This window comes from Rhinolophus ferrumequinum, chromosome 20, assembly GCF_004115265.2.
Source record: "Rhinolophus ferrumequinum isolate MPI-CBG mRhiFer1 chromosome 20, mRhiFer1_v1.p, whole genome shotgun sequence".
Lineage (NCBI taxonomy): Eukaryota > Metazoa > Chordata > Mammalia > Chiroptera > Rhinolophidae > Rhinolophus > Rhinolophus ferrumequinum.
This window is the reverse complement of record NC_046303.1, coordinates 12829332-12846501: the sequence shown is the minus strand read 5'-3', so window position 1 is coordinate 12846501 and position 17170 is coordinate 12829332. Positions and strand designations below refer to the sequence as shown.

Here is a 17170-nt window from a genome sequence, read left to right as displayed (position 1 = left end):
AATTAAATTATTATGTCACTGAGAAGTTTTGCTGTAAATAAATGTGTTAAAACTTTACCCCAGTATTTCCCAAACCAACAATATTTGATAAGACTTTTTATTCTTCTATAATATCTAAAAACGTAATGGAACACATTCTGTGATCTTTATTCATTCAAACAATTATGTTGGAGGAACACCTATACCCTAGGCTCTCCTTGCTCCAAATGCCCTCAATAAAGTATTTGGGCTAAAACATTGTTTGGTCGGGAAACACATCTCCGGGTGAAACCAGCCTTGAGGAAGCAGTGCCAAGGCCCTGAGGTGCAAAGAAGCTTTGTTTATTGTTGGTTGATGGGCGTACAGTGAATAAAGGAGGAAGTGGTACATGATGAGTTTGGAGAGTAGTCATGGGCAACAACACATGTCGAATCTTATCTGTATTCATATGTTTCAGCATTTTATTCTAATTGTGATGGGAGACCATTGGAGGCTTTTAAGTAAGGGAATAATATGGTCTGACTAGAATTGTGAAGTGTGAAATGATCACTTATTGCTATGCTATGTAGCCAGAGGACTTTAGGAGAATAAGGATGGATCAGGGTACCACTTAGGAGGCTAATAATAATGTAATAATCCAGCAGAGATGAGCGAGGCTGGGGCCAGGAGGTGGTGAGAAGACGTCTGAAGGCACCTCTACCAATATTTGTTAATAGACTGAAATACAATGGCTCAGGGGCAAAAGGAAGCAAGGATGACTCCTAAGCTTTTTGCCCAAAGTGACTGCATGAATTTTTATGCGTTGAATTGTTTCCCCCCAAAAGATATGTTGAGGTTCTAACCCCCAGTCTTTCAGAAGGTGACCTTCTTGGGATATAGTGTCTTTGCAGATGTCACTAATTAAATTAGAATGAGGTCATACTGAACTAGGGTGGGCCTTGAATCCGATATGCCCGTATCCTTATAACAGGAGAGAAATACAGAGAGGAAAAAAATGCCATTTAAAGACAGAGACACAGGGAGGTGACAGACATGTGTCAGCAGAGGCAGAGATTGAAATGATGCATCTACAGGTCAAGAAACAAGGATTGCTGACAAACAATAGACAGGGAGGCATTCTTCCCTCGGTTTCAGAGGGAGCATAGCCCTGGCAACATGCTGATTTTGGATCTGTAGACTGCAGGACGAAGAGACACTACAGTTCCGTTGTTTTAAGCCACCAGTTTGTGGTGCTTTGTTATGGCTGCCCTAGGACACTATTGCATGTGTAGTGGGACCACACTGGAGGCTGGAAAGACTGTGGCAAGGCAGCATTGTTTATTTGACTGTGACGCTATTCTTAGAAAAGCCTTAATTCCAATGCTTTCTATAAGATATATCCAGGTGAGGAAACTAAGTCCTAGGTTGAATAGTTTCTCAAGTCCTGGGTTAATTTTCTCAAGACCTCCCTTCCCCACTCAGACATTAAGTAGTAAAGCTGAAATCTGAAGCCAGATCTAGAAGGTTCCAAATCCCTTATGTTTCCCATATGTCACTGCATAAATGACATAAGGTGACAAAATCTGCCTCCAGGCAAATTCTGACAAAAGCAGAATTCTAAGTAAACTGGATGATCTGCACATACCGTTTGTAAGACTTACAGGTGCTGAAATTGCAAGTGATTTAAGTACATGTTTATTTTCAAAGAAGTGAAAAATCACATGCCCAGACTTCGCTTTACAATGAATTTCTAGTGTACTTCCTTCGGTTTTAAAATTAGTTTTTTTTTTTTGAGGGAGGGTAAGTGACGGGGGAGGGGGGTGGCTGAAGCCCTAAGTCCTTTCAGACTCCTGAGAAATGCCGTGTCACCACTGAGAAATGCTTCACTTTCACTGAGGTAAAAATGTAGCCCTATTCCTTTCAGAATCGGCCTTTTTGCTCCCTACTATGACTGCATTCTTCAAATTAAAAAATTAGGATACACAGTGTAGCCAATCGAAGGGTAAGACTGGGCCCGATGGAAGAGGATATTTTAAATGAGAATGAACCTCGGAAATTCTGAATGTTGTCACCCTATCCATCACTAGCTGAGGTGACAAGAAATTCCTGCCTGATTCCAAGAGAGGTACTATTATTATTGAGAGCAATTGCCTTCGATTACTTTAGTAATTACTCTAGCTGATTTCCTCAGCTCTTTCCCACACATTGTCTCATTTGATCTTCACCGCAACTCTTGATAAGAGTTAGTACAGCTCCAAAACAGAGGCCCATGTGGATGGAGCACCTTCCCAAGAAATGACACCAGTCAGTCGCACAGCTGGGACAAACTCCAAGCTCAAGGCGACCACCGCTCAGTTAATAAACAACTGTATCTTTAGCTTTTTTAACTATGTGCCAGACTCCAGTCTAGGCATAGAGAACAAAAGAGACAGAGTGTCTCTGCCTTTATGAAGCTTACCGTCTAGAGGGAAGAGAGAGATGAGAGTTGTTAAGAAAATTAAAGCAAGATAAAGGGTTAGAGAGGGGTGGGGTCGAGGAGCGGTATTATTTTAGATCCAGTGGTCAGGGAAGGGCCTCTGAGGAGGTGACATCTGAACAGATCTGAAGGACATGAGAGAGTTCCACGTGAATATCTAGGGAGAAGAGAGTTCAAGGCTGGAGAATAGTGATGGCAAAGGCTCTGTAATAGGAGGCAGAATCAAGAGTGTCTGGAGTCCAGCAGGTGATGGGGAGAGTGCTGCAAAATGGGGTCAGGTATCAGATCATGCAGGGTGTTCAAAGCTACCACATATTTGGAGGCTCACTTCTTCCCAGTTATGATGTTTCCATCAGTGGTGAGGCTGGCCTCTTGCCACCCTCCTGCTCACTCTACCATGGGGGGGGGGGTCAGAGGTGGAAAAATGTATGTGATTTTGGGTCAACGGGGCATGTTAGTCTCAACTCCCTTGCTGTCCCCACAGGAAGCAGTGCTTTACTCTCTCCACCTGGTGTTGGCCTATGAATGGCTGGGCAAGACTTCTCAGCTGTGGACTTCAGTCACAGGAAGCACACTTGTCCAGAAGTAAAAGCTCCAACCCAGCCCAGCGTCTCTCAGGATTAAGGTGATAGTTTGTGACCCACCTGCCTTGCTCTATTGTCTTCTTAGTTTCTCCAGAACTCAGGCAATGGAGAGAAGTTTGCTATTTTGGGGGCGCCCTCAGAAACCTTAACAGCAGTCTCTGGGATTTGAGTTTTATTCTAAGTGTAAAGGGCTGGAATTTTTTTCCCCACTGCACCCCACTGTGTAACGCTGCAAACATTTCATCATCCCTGTAACTGCACAGAGGCAGCTTCCCCCACATAATCAGAATAGTCTGAATTTCCCATACAGTCTGGTTTGCTCACACCAGCCCTGAAAAGATAGGAGAGTTGTGGGAAATGATTTCTAAAATCAAACCCGTCAAACTATCTGCACACAGCTAATCAAAGGTGTTGCAGCAAAGTCACAAAAGGACGATTTAGCAAGAACAAAAGGATGCAGAACTGAATCCCCTTAGTACAAGTATTTTAAAATCAAGTGTGCATAGTATCCAAAGTGGGGACAACAGGAGAAACCCCACAGACTTGCTCACCTAGTGCTTGAGCTATGGAAATGCCCTCTATTACTCCTTCTGTCTGCAATTTCTAAAAGCAAAAAAACTATTGTCACCCTTTTACTTGCTGTATTCTGGTTTCTGTCCATACTATCTTGCCAAAAGCATCAATGACCTCCAATCTCAAAACAAAAGTTTCCATCTTTATCTTAATTGACTTCTCTGACATGTTGACATTACCCCTTTGATAAATTTATTGTTGCCTAGCCTTCTGTAATCTGTGCTTTCATGGATTTTCTAGAATGTTCCTGTCATGCAGGGACTCAGCTCCTGCTCCCTGCACAAGAATGCAGGATATGGTGAGGCCAAAAAGGAACACCAAGAGAGCCATAGATGGAGTCATACCACTATCGTCTCGAGGGCGGCTGGGGTAGAGACACAGGAAGCAGGAGCAATCTGCCGTCCGCTTCTCTGCCAACCAACCAACCCCCACAGCGTAGCCATGGCAGTTATATTAGTGGCTAATGGCTAACCCGTAACAGCTGATGGCCAACTAGTCACAGCTGATGGCATCTACTACCTGAGCCAGCACCTTTCCACGTGAGGCTGAGAGCCTGGAAACTGCTCTCTGGGACTCCGTCCCCACAGTTCTCCTTCATAATTCCCTCTTCCTCTGCCTTCCCTTACATAATGGGTTCTATCCCTGGTCCACTGCTCGTCTCCAAACACTCTTTCCAGAGTGGCCTCATCACGTTAAGTAGCACCTTCTATTGACACAGCTCAAAATAATATCTCTTCTCAAAAGCTTCAGGCCCATCTGGCCAACTGCCTGAAGACCATTTTTCACCTGATGTCCCATGGGTATATTAAACTCAACTTGTCCAAGTAGAACCTAATCCTTCTGCTAAAACATAGTGAACCAGACACATTTATTTCGGTTCTCTCATAAAACCCCTCTGAAGTGAAAGTTAAGACATGTTTAAAAGGTATAAACCCCATAGCCTCCCCAAATAGCAAGTAAGACAGGTCAAATTTTGTTGTGTTGTTAGATGGAAAGTGAACAGATAGTTTTTCAGGGAAAACTATAAAGTAGAATATAGATGAGAAACAAGCTAATTCACATTACAAAACCACAGAAACACTCACAGATGGTAAGTACTGGACACTGCACAGGACAAACGTGCGTCATGGGCGGACATAAGGATTGGTGGGAGTCTGTAACAGCAGGCAGACACTCTGATCCTTCCCTGACTCCAACGGGAAAGGAGAGACTTATTCTGTAGAAAACGTATTCTTTGGAAAATTAAACCAGAGAAACTCTAGACTTGGAAATATGAAATACAGCAAAAGTTGGGGGAGAGGTACCCAATCAAAAACTGCATACCAACGCTCCCCTTGAACTTGAATGTACCCCAAACACACCCCTTGTACACTCAGCTCAAAGAAAGCTGGCAGCAAACACTATAATCCTCAATCTCTCACCCTGCACTGGAGACTGAAGGATTCTTCTCTGGAATAAATGAAAGCTCTTACAGAAAGCACCTATCCATACTGACACATGAGGTCCTCCAATGAAACTTCTTGGACCTGCCAATCAATTCCAGGGAGCCAGGGAGCTGCTGACAAATCCCTTCCCACAGTGGAACTTCCAACCAGCAACTTAGTTTCTCACACTTAATATAGAACCAGAATGCAAAGAACCACTGGATGTTGGAGGAAAGCTTCTAATTTGAAAGAAAAACCAAAGGAAACTACTTGGAGGGAAAAAAAACACACCTCAAAAGAAACAGGAACGCGTGGAACAGAAGAGCTCTTTGAAAACAAACACACACCTTTAAGGAGATAAGAGGAGACATTGCATTCATCAAACAATGGAATGCTGTCTTAAAAAGAAACAAAGAACAAGAACACACTCCTGAAAATTAAAAATAGGGTAGTAGCAATTTTAAAATTTTTATAAAAGAGTGGGACAATAAAATCGCACGAATCTCCCAGAAAAATATAACTAAAAGAGAAAAGGACTTAAAAAATAGGAGAAAAAAGATAAGTAGATTTGTTCTGGAAAACCAAAACCAACATCTGAGTAATGAAAGTTCTAGAAAAGGGAGGCAGATAAAATTCAGGGGAGGAAATTATTAAAGAAATAATACAAAAACCTTTAGTAGAGGTATAGACATGATTTGCAGATTTAAAGGGGTTACCAAGTTTCCCAGATCAAGGAATGAAATGACAAAGAACAGCTTCCATAAACTTGAGAGGAAGATAGAGATAGAAAGAGAGGGAGGGAGGGGGGATTAACGGGGAGAGGGGGAGAGGGAAGGGGAGAGAGAGGGAGAGAGAGAAAGAGAGAGAGAGAGAGAGAGAAAACATTAAAAAAAAAGTCAAGAACCAGAATGGTATTGCAGTTTTCAATAGCAGCAACAGCAACTAAAAGACACTGGTGAAAAAAGCCTCAAAAATTCTAAGAGGAAAATGATTTCCAAACTAGAATTGTATACTCAGCCAAACTATCAAACAAGTGTGAGGATAAATCAAAGAAATGTTCAGGTACTACATGAGGTTTCAAAAAATTGGTTCTCGTATGCCACTTCTCAGAAAGGTACTGGCAGAAGTGTTCCACCAAAACAAAGAAGTAAACCAAAAAAAGAAAGACATGGCGTCCCAGTACCAGGGGAACTAAGGCAGGAGAGAGGCCCCAGGTTGACAGTTCTGCTAACGAGCCGCTAGTGCAGACTGGAGCCGAAGGGAAGAGCCTCAAGAAAAACAATACATACTGACTCCCCCATGAATGTTTGTGAAAAATCATATCCTTAAAGATACTACAGTTCTGTCACCAGGCTTGGACAGAAGTCCTGATAGTGAATAGAGAACTAAGCAATCCAAAAAGAGGCAATTTTTAACTCGAAGAATATCAAACTGTTCAAGGAAGGCACTACAGTTTGAGTATACTTCTTAGCTTACCGATGAGGAATAGCTACATAATAAATAAACATAAGATATGATTTCAGCAAGAACAACAAAAAAATTCTGTAACCATTTGGACAGGATGGAAGGTACATAAGCTGGGACATAAGTAAGGTATGTAAGAGCACTAAATTCTCTCCTTTCTTTATAGGAAGTCAACAGAAAAATACCTCAAATTGATAAAAAGTACAACTCGAAATCAAGAAAGAAATCAAGAAATCAAGAGGCAGATTAGGCAGAATACTTAGACATTGGAGTGAAATACTAGAATAAACAGGTGAAAGCATGGGGAAGAGACTTCAAAGATGAGAGAAACGTGGAAGATGAAGAGGACTAAATTTTTATTATGAGAACTGCACTATGACTTGGATTTTTCACCCATGTATGTGAATTGACAAAAATCAAAAGTAATTAAGAGTAAGTTAAAAACTAACCTTATTATCTTCTTCTCTAAATGTGTCCCTACTTCTCTATTTTCTACCTCGGTTAAAAATACTCTCCAGCACTAAAGCTGACAACTCCCTGTTCTTGACTCTCTGTCTCTCTCTTGCTGCCTTCCCACAGCCAATCAACCACCTACTGAGTCTCCTGGATATTTTTCATTTCCCCCACTCCTCTCTAACTCTACTCCCACGTCCTCAACCGGGGACTTGCCATTACTTACCTGGACCATGGCAAATCTCCAAGCTAATTTCAAATGAATTCCCCACTCTCCTCATTTGCTGTTGGCTCTCCTATTTCCTTGGGCCATGGGTTTTATACCTTCTCTAACTTTGTTGCACAGCAGTTGATAACCACTACATAGGCAAGATATTATTAGCATAAAGTAGGAAGTGGATAAAGAGCAGCATGGAACTGAAGAAGTTAATAGAGGAGGTTGCAGGACACCTTGTAGATGTGCTCAGACTCTTCAGTCTCTAGTGACCAGAAACTACTGAGGGCTTTATAATTTGAAAAGACTATCATGGCTATAGTGTAAGGATGGGTTTAAACTAAAAAGACAGGGACAGAGAGACCATTTAATAGGCTTTATAGTAATCCAGAATAAAGATGATGACGCCTAAGCTAGGGCAGGGCAATAGGAATAGCATGTACAGGGCAGCCTTGAAATTAATTGGAAGGTAAAATTCACAGAACCTTGTGAGTGATGAAATATTATATGTGGAAATAGAATGGAATTGAGGATGACTCCCAAATTTGATTTAGGTGGCTAGGCAGATGGTGGCATCATTAACTAAGATCCCCCACTACTTGATTTTGCCATGGAAGTAATGGACCAGTGCTTGAGAAAGAGAGAGAGAGAGAGAGAGAGAGAACGTGAATGCATACCAGATCCCCGAGTAAGTGAAAATCAACCTCCTGGTAATCACATTCTCATGTTCCCAGAACACTGACAATATTTCTCCATACCCAGACCCAGGGCTGTACTGCAGCTGGCAGTGACTGGTTTCTTACCAATGTGTGCCCAGCCCTACTTCGTTCCCCCACCTCCTGAACAAAGACTGCTGAGATAGTGGGTTGCTGATCCACCATGGCGACTGGACAGCCCCCAATCCAACGGGTCCCCTTCTCACCCACTCAGCACAAGGCCACACCTTTCAGAGGCCTCTTCCTATGATGTCCCCGATCCTTTGAGCATGCATCTTCCTTTGCTGCAGGTAAGCTAATAAAACTAACTTTGTGTCATTACAAGTGTATTCCTGGTAGTCTCTCATTCATGGGCTTAACATCCCCTGGAAGGGTGTACTGAGACCAGGTAGAGAAGTTAGGGAGGCCACAAAATACAGAGAGAAGCGACAAGGACGCTAAGGGCTGCTGAGGGCTCTCTGTATTATTCTGAGACAAGCAAGAAAGCCTTTGCCACAGTTCCTGAATATACAGGATTCCCCCCTAAACCAAGTGAATTCTACAAACACTCCAATACTTGGAGGGAGAGAAAAACAAAAATGAAAACATTATTTACAGTGGATTTGTTGATGGCTAGTAATATTCTTCATCAAGAAACCCAGTAAGGAAGTTTTCATGTTTGGAATCAGCTATGGCTGTACTTTCCCCCCTTGTATAACATATAAACTCCACAAAGGAGTTTGTATTTATAGGGTCCACACAGACTCAGAATGGGTTTGTCTTTAACTTTCTACATTTCTTGCCACTCAGCTTTGCCCCAGCCCGGTCTTTCCTACAACAACCACATTTCCCGGTCCTTTCAAACATAGATGCCTCTCCACTCTTTTCCACATACAGTTTTCTCTCTTTTAACAGGACTCAATTCATTAGAGACTTTCCAGGTATCTGCTCAAGTGTAAGATACTTTGCTAAAACTTGTGGGGGAGTCAAAGATGAAAAAGAGAGACCTGTACAAAACCCCATAGTTCCAGGCAGACTGAGTGTGTGTTAGAATAAGGCACAAGAAACTCAGTTCTCTAAGCCCCTGCCAATCAATACTGCACTTATTCCAGTCGTCAGGGGTAATGACCTCACTCCCATTCCGAGTCCTACTGCCAGTTGTGCCACTGGCTACTTTGAACTTCAGGAAAGAAGGAGGAAGAAAACAGCACAATCTTTTTGACTACCGGAGTCGATTACAATCCATTACAGAGCTAATATAATCTTGCTGGTGGCCCTGTATCCTATCCCACCTTCTCTCCAGACTCACAGAGGAAGGAAAGTAAGGAGAAAGAGGAAAGTGACCGTACACGTATAAACAAGTGCGACAACGGGAAAAGCAGAAGACTGATGGAGTCAAACAAACAAGTAAACAAATTAAAAATAGAGCTTTCCTCTACTTCACTCTGAAAGAAATCAGCAGAGGGTTTGAAAGTGTGATCTTACGGAGAATTAAGAAGTGATTGCTTAACTCAGCCTCAGGGGCTGTCATTTCTGAGAGGTTTGACACTCCCTACAGAGTTCAAGAAGTTGGGTGGAAATAAGACAGGGCCAGAGGGCAGACACCCCACCAATAATAATCAATTGAGCAGTTTTGAGCTGAAAAGACTGCCAACCAGAGGGACCACAGGAAGGAACCTATGTGTGCAAATCCCTAACACAATGCGTGGCACATGGTAAGCATGTGGGAAGAAATGCTGTCCAATGGGAAGGGCTGGAAGGATTCAGCCCCACAGCTTCAAAACCCTGTACCTTTCGACAAAATACTTCTACTTTGAGTAGAACCACACTACTATTCATTGTTGTAGTGGCAGATACATGAGATGATATACGTACATATACAGAGGGTGCCAAAAAAATGTATACACATTTTAAGAAAGGAAAACCATATTAAAATTGTAAGGGGGGGGTGATAGATGGGAGTAAAGGGATCAAATAGATGGTGATGGAAAGAGAACTGACTCTGGGGGGGGAACACACAATGTGATTTATATAGATGATGTATTACAGAACTGTACACATGAAATCTATGTAACTTTACTAACATGTGTCACCCCAATACACTAATTTAAAAAATTGTAATAATATATACCGATAACAAAAGATGAATACAAGTCACATTTGACTTCTGCAATTACAAGAGGTGCTCAAAGTGGTTACCAGCAGCGTCCAGACACTTCTGATGATGGCAAACTACTGCTTGAGCAACGTTGACCAAAGTGTCCACTTGTATACAATTCTTTGGCACCCCCAGTATAAAGCTGTACCAGGTACTGCAGAAAGACAAAGGACTGTCCCTGCCCTCACCTTCTAGCTGAGGCCTTGGAACAGTCCCTGGCCACAGAGTAAATGCTAAATAAATCTATTTTCTAATAAATTGCCTTGTCAGTGGTACATCAATTAATAAAATGGGTTTACAGAGCTGAACATTTATTTATTCAGCCCATTGAGCCTGTACTAAAGTATTGGGAAGGGAGGGGGGCATTTGGGTTGCTACATATTTGGATGAAGGCTTGCCGACCATGCATCGGGAACATGTGTCACACCTGAGGTTTGGTTTGGAAAATATGGCCACCATCAGGATAGGTTGTTGTGGTTCCCACATTAAGTAGGTGCTGCCTTCTGAAAATATAGACTAATTCATTAAATTACCTGGCTTCCTAACACTTGGAAATGGTTTATAGGGATAAAGCACTGTATATTTTAAGTCCTAGATAAAAAAGTATTTCACGTTCCCTCTTCCCTCCACACTGCTGCCTTATTCCCTGCCCCTTGCCTCCTATCGTGGGAGTAGGAACGACTCCACTCTACTGGTACGCACATGTTTTTTAGTTTGTGACTCTTGTAAGTTATCAAGGAGAACTGTGGCTACAACAACACTGTAGCCAGAACTGTCATTAAAATGCTAAGTGACAGTGAACATCAGTATTTCTTTTTCTGTTCCAAGAACTCATAGTCAGATTTCCCTCAAGGTCTTGTCCTTCTTTTCTCTGCCCATCCATTCGCATTCAACCACCCCTTGATCACGAATTGCTAGTCCAGATAGTTGTTCAGCCCCGACTTTGCTGTTGGTCTCTCCACTCTTAGCTGATACCTCCACGTGGGTACCCAACTGGTCCCTCAAACCCAACAGAGTCATATCACAAGACATCACCATCCCCTTCGAACTCCTCCTCCTCTGACTTCCCTATCCTTAATGGCACGCTATATTGTAGAGGCCTGAGCTCTAAAGCCAAGTCCTCTTGTCAAACCACTCACCAACACCCACCTTTCTTCCTCTTTTCAGTTTCTGCAATCCATTCTGTTCACAGTTTGACTGCTACTAGCCCCAGGACATTTGCCAAACCTCCTAACTCATCTCTCAGACTTCAGTCCCCCTTCACCCAATTCAGCCTAACCCTAGTGCCCGAAAGAGCTTTTTAAAGTACAAGATACCCCCTCTCCTCAAATGCCTTCCAGGGTGAAGTACAAACTTCCTGCTGTGAAATGCAATGTCTTCCACAATGCGACTCCAGCATAACCTTCTAGGCCCAAATCACATGAGCCCTTCACAAACTCTATGCTGCAGCCAAATGAAACCCTTCGTTGTCCCCTAACTTGACTCTGCTGTTTATGTCTCTACAGTTCAGTATAGCTCCGGGCAAACAGTAGGCACTAACCAGTATCAGTTGAATGAGAAGAGAATTTAGGTGGGGGATGCACTGTGAAACTCTTTCCACTTTCCTTTTCTGAATGTTTTAAAATTTTTATAATCAAACATTGGGAAAAATATCAGTTAAATGAATAAACGGATGAAGGAATGCATCTCCTGAGAGCTGAGTTATCTTCTCCCCAGGGAACCACACAAGTCCAAGAAAATACCATATTTCCCTGAAAATAAGACCTAGCTGGACAACCAGCTCTAATGCGTCTTTTGGAGCAAAAATTAATATTTATTAATATAGTAAAATAAGACTGGGTCTTATATAAGACTGGGTCTCATATTAATTTTTGCTCCAAAAGACACATTAGAGCTGATTGTCCAGCTCTTATTTTCGGGGAAACAGGGTATGCCAAGAGGTCTTTTTGAAAGATGAGTAGTGGGTGGGAGATGGAGTCCCAAAAGGAAAAGGAGAAAGTCCTTAAAGGATGCCCTAAATAAGTATTTGAGCCAATAAACAACCATAGCAATTTAAAACCACTAACTAGAATCAGAATAGGGAGAAAAGGTTAACAGATAAGACTCAAGAACATTGGAAAGATGCTAAGAATTTGCTTTTTCACACATAGAGTCAGTCTCCCCACCCCCATCTTGCTCCCCAGGCTCTAGGTCAAAGCAATAAAAGAAAAACGTGGTTTCTTGCTCAAGGCTGTACCTGCAATATCTAGGATGGAGAATCTCAATACTCTGCTTTCAGTTCATTTATACTTAGGAGCACAGGTTTTATAAAGAAAGCACCTGATCACTGTCCTATAAACTGTGTCCATTATTGCTTAAGTCTTTGAACTTGCAAATATACAGCATAAAAGTTCAAACTCTATTTCTGGTTTTGGCCAGGAAAATACAGTTCTTAGCTTTCTGCACAACTTACCCCTCTCCCAGGTCAGTATGGATATGAACAAGTCATTCTTCTACAGCCATCTTTCTAATTATGAGAGACTTCCCTACTTAAGTTCTTTTAAATGTTCTTGGTTCGGTCCATGAAAACTCCACAGTATTAAACCCCTGGGAATGTTAAACTAATCACGTTTGCTCTTTTAATAATAGATGAAATGTATTTCCTCTTAAGAATTGGGCATTGCCTATTTATCTTGGGTATTTGGGTGTTAATAATTAACGGTTATGTGATATTATCTGGCAGTAACTAAGCTCTTCCTCTCTCACTGTCTTAGTTCTGTGCATACCAGGGTAGTAGTCAACACTTAGGTTTTCCTCTAATAAATCATATGCTTCCAGAAACAAAAACAAAGTCATTAACAAAATACGCTCCGGCTGTTTGCTTCTGGTTTTCATTTTTTCCAGGGGAGTGAACTGGTAAGCCCAGCAGACTTGCTGAACTCTCTTCTACGTCATTTGAACTCCGTGTCTGTCAAAGCCCACTTATTTCTCTGGCTATAAAATCAGCCTAGTAGAACCTGACTGTAAATTGGTTTATAAGCTGGATTCATGTATGTTGTGGGGACAATTATGTCCCTCCGAAACAAGCGACTCCTATAAAAGAAAACAGCTTCTTGGTAAGAACACGGGCAGAACATTATAACGGGTTTCCCATGGACTTGATTCACCTGGGACAGAAGTCTAGAAAGCCCAATTAGCCAAAGGGTTTTGACAACTGTACAGACTTTCACATGCCAACAAAGCCAGTGCTTTTCCAAAAATGTTCCAATTCTTAGTTTGAACAACTTTCTTAGAAGTTATTTTTCAAATTAGTAAAATGCATTCTAGTTGGACCTCTTTTTTCTCCTCACATCTCTGTTCTTACTCATCCCACACCAAAAAAAGTAACAAGTGGATGGATGTACGTTTAGGTGGAGAGGGAAAGAAGTGTCTTCTAAATCGGGAAGCTAAGGCTGAGTAAACTTAAATCATCCGCTCAAGGTCACCAGCTAGCAAAAGGCAGAGCTGGGATTTAAATTCGTAAATATGCCAAAGCCCATTTCCCCCCCCATTACACCAAGCTGATCTGAAAGGTATCGGATGCTTCCATTTCATACACGTCTCTACGTGTCTCACTGGCTCCTACCAACTCCCCTGCAAGGACCAAATCCACTTGGCAGGGAGCAGCTTCCACCTGTCCCATGCCGGGGTTTTCTGGTAATCCTACATCCTAGGAATAAGTCTTTGTGGTGTGCTTTCCCTTCCTTCGCTCAAGCCAGGTATTTGGTGGGGCATGTTCAAATCAAAGACATTTTTCACTTCCACTCCTTCACAGCACCCTGAAATCAAAGCACCCCAAAGAGACGTGTTGAGGAAGGAAGGCGATGGTGTTTGAGCCTCGCTCCGGGCGTAATGGGGGACCCCACCGCTTCGCGCTTCCCTGGAGGGGTTCCTGAACTAGGAGGCGCCTCCTGGGCTGGAAAAAGCCCAGGTGCGACCGCCTCTGATGGTGCCACGGGCCTTCGGGAGTTTTCTCCAGGTGGAGCGCACTCAGAGCCCGGTGCCAAACATCCCCAAGTATCTCAAGCTGGAAACCCCGAGCCCGCCAAGCCCACCTGAACCCAATCGTACTCCACGGCGCTCCCGTCCTCCGCGTGCTGCGAGCTCCCGAGACCAGCCGCCCTGCGCTCCCCGCGTCCCGAGACGCCCGCGCGGCTCCCGGAGACCCGCGCACTCACGCCGGGCAGTCGGCGCTCCTTCCCGCGTCGCGACGCGCGCGGCCCCGAGCCCTCCGCTCCCCGCTGCGGTTCCCCAGGCAGGGAGAAGTCGAAGAGCCTTTCCCCGCGCACTTCCCAGTCACAAGGACCCTGCAGCAAGCGAGCTTTTGAAGGCTCCTGTCGGCCACTCGACGTGACCGAGAGCTGTCAGCCGAAGGTACGTCCCTCCCACACCCTCTCCGCGACCTGGCCGCGCCCAGCGAGCACCCCCCCCCCCCCCCCCCAGCCTGGGAGAAGCCAGCAGCCCCAGCGTGGAACCTTAAAAGTTAGCAGAGAAAGATCTGGTGCGCTGTGGCTCCTTTTGTTTGTTCGTTTGTGTTTTAAGTTTCTCTCCCACTTTTTAAAAGCTGTTATCTTAGAATTTCAACACTATTTTAAAATTATTTCCCCACGCCAGTGCGTGCTTGCATGCCAGCGTCTGCATCTGGAAACCGAGCAGTGTTGTACTCCCACGTTAAAAAACCCCCATGCATTCATCGATAGTCCACATTCCAGCCACACTGATACTGAGAGAACACTGAGTGCCAATGTTGTGTCCAGTGCTTTCTGCGCGCTGCAGCACTGCAATCTGACAGCCACCTGTGGTGGTCTGTACTGTGTCCGCATTCTGCAGGTGGGAAAGGGAGGCTTAAAGAGGTTATGGGTCCCATCCAGGGTCACTTCTCTTGTAAGTAACCTAAATATGTGTTATTAATCACCCCCAAGTGCTGGGCACTGAGCCTGACACTGGGGGAAGACAGAATTGAAATGTAAGGAGATTGTAAGAGCAATATAAGACACACACGTGGTACAAAATCCTTTCCATGTCTAAGTCTCCCAAATACCCTGTGTTCGGAGATGGCACAGTTACTTAGAACACCCCAGTCAGGCCACCTGGCTTTGAATCCTGGCTCGGCTTATCTACTAGCTCTGAGCCATTGGTTTTAAAGGTGACCAAAAAAAAAAAAAAGAAGAAAAAGAAAAGGAAAAAAAAAATCACTGTGCTCCCATACTCCTTTGCGGACAAGTGGTCTGTTTTCCTTCCCCTTGAGTCCTCCTGGCTTCATGACTGGTTTTGACCTCTACAATGTGGGCAAGGGCCAGTTCCGTCCCAGGAATCAAATGGCTTTGCAGCTTCTGCTTTGAGATTGCTGCTTTGTGACTGCCATGCCAAGAAGCCAGTGTGGCTCCTAGGAAAAGGTTCGGTGCAGGAGAACTCTGGGCATCCCAGAGACAGCAGCACCACCGGGGAGGCTGATGAGAGAAGCCTGGGCTCCAGTGAGTGCAGCTGTCTGAGAGCCCAGGTGAAATCAGCAGCTCAGCAACCCAATCAGGGAGAAAAACCCGAATCATTGCTTTAAGCCATGTCAGCTTTGAGTAGTTTGTTACGCATCTGAGGCTAACTGTAGCACTGACGCTGTGATCTGGAACAAATTACTTTTGTCCGTGAGTCTCACTTTTCTCCTAAGTACCTACTTTACTGGGTCGTGGTGAGAATTAAATGAGAAGCTGTACGAAAATCATCTGGCCCAGAGTGTGTGCTGGGTGACTGCAGCCATCACTATTTGTAGTCATACATTATGCGTGGACATATGTTCTGCCCACTTACCTCCTTATGGAGAAAAATGTGTTGGTGGGAGAAATATTTTCCGTTAACACCAAGCTCACCCTTAACAAACTGTTACTAAATCAGGTTCCACCTTCCTATATTGACTAATATACTTTCGTTATGACCTGAAAGGCCAGGTTCAAATTCCTTGATGATCTGTACCTAAGCATGGTGGTGCAGGGCGAGCTGGCTCCCAACCCCAGGTCTGCAGCCACCATCTCTTTTCCCAGTAAGCTCCAGTCCCAATGTGGAAGCTTAGTCCAGCTCCCCAGGAGCAGCCATGCCACTGGCCACATCATGGGCCTAAGAACATACACACCAATGGCAGTGGTGTCTGCTCTGGGAGTAGAGACGCTGGCAGACAACACTGCTGCTGCTGTGCGGGACCCTGAAGGAGACCCAGTGCCGTGTGGGGAGCTAATCTGGGGAAACTGGATACTCAGAACAAGGGGTGGGGAGGTATGGATTTGGGGGCAGGGAGAGGACTTAGCCAACTGGATGCCTCACCATGGGGGGAGGAGGATAGCCGATCAGGGCCAGAGAAGGGCCTTCTAAAGTGTGGGCCCTGGGAGAGGACCCCTGTGGCCTACGTGCAGGGAGAGTTCCTGGCCAAGGAATACTGGCACCCAAAATGGTGCCACTTAAATGAAAACCAAGCTGGATTTTACAGTGCGTATAAAATGAATCGTACTTTAGCATATACTTATTCAAAACCTGTGTTGCAAAAGTCTTACTGCAGTTTTAACCTCAGAGGTATAAACAGTGCAACTTATAAAGCACGTCATTTGAAAGTTTAATTAAATGTGTTCTGTACTGATTTAGTTTTGTGAATTTTGAGTAACACATTTTCTTTTTTTTTATTAGTTTCAGGAGTACAAAGCAATTAATAGACATTTGCACCCCTCATAAAGTGATAACCCACCTGGCAAGTTATTATCCCTCTGACATCTTACATAGCTGTTACAGTACCGTTGACTACCTTCCCTATGTTGTACTCCACCTCCCGCGATTATGTATACCTATATATTTAGTTATAGTTGACACTGAATATTATTCTACTTCAGCTCTTCAGGTATATAGCGCATTGGTCAGGCATCTACACAGTCTGTGATGTGATCCCCCTGATAAGTCCAGCGACCATCTGGCACCTTACATGATCTTTACAACATTGTTGACAATATTCCCCATACTGTATTAACTATCAATTTGTATTTCTTAAGACCTTCACCTTTATCACCTGCCCCAACCCCATTCCCTTCTATCACCCTGATAGATCTACAGCCTATCTGACACCATCCCTAGTTATTACAATATTACTGACTATATTCCTTATGCTATACCCTACATC

At 43.8% G+C, this 17170-nt stretch overlaps 1 protein-coding gene across 3 annotated transcripts in view; it reads right to left on the bottom strand.

The window, feature by feature from the left end:
• Positions 1 to 14382, bottom strand: part of CPVL (carboxypeptidase vitellogenic like) — a 113662-nt gene extending 99280 nt beyond the window's left edge. For 2 of the 3 annotated variants that reach the window (XM_033088525.1, XM_033088526.1), the window contains exon 1: positions 14073 to 14382. The gene's annotated coding sequence lies outside the window, so the exon portion shown is untranslated. The remainder of the gene's footprint in view (positions 1 to 14072) is intronic. The other variant, XM_033088524.1, reaches the window with a different exon arrangement.
• Between the last annotated feature and the right edge of the window lie 2788 nt (positions 14383 to 17170).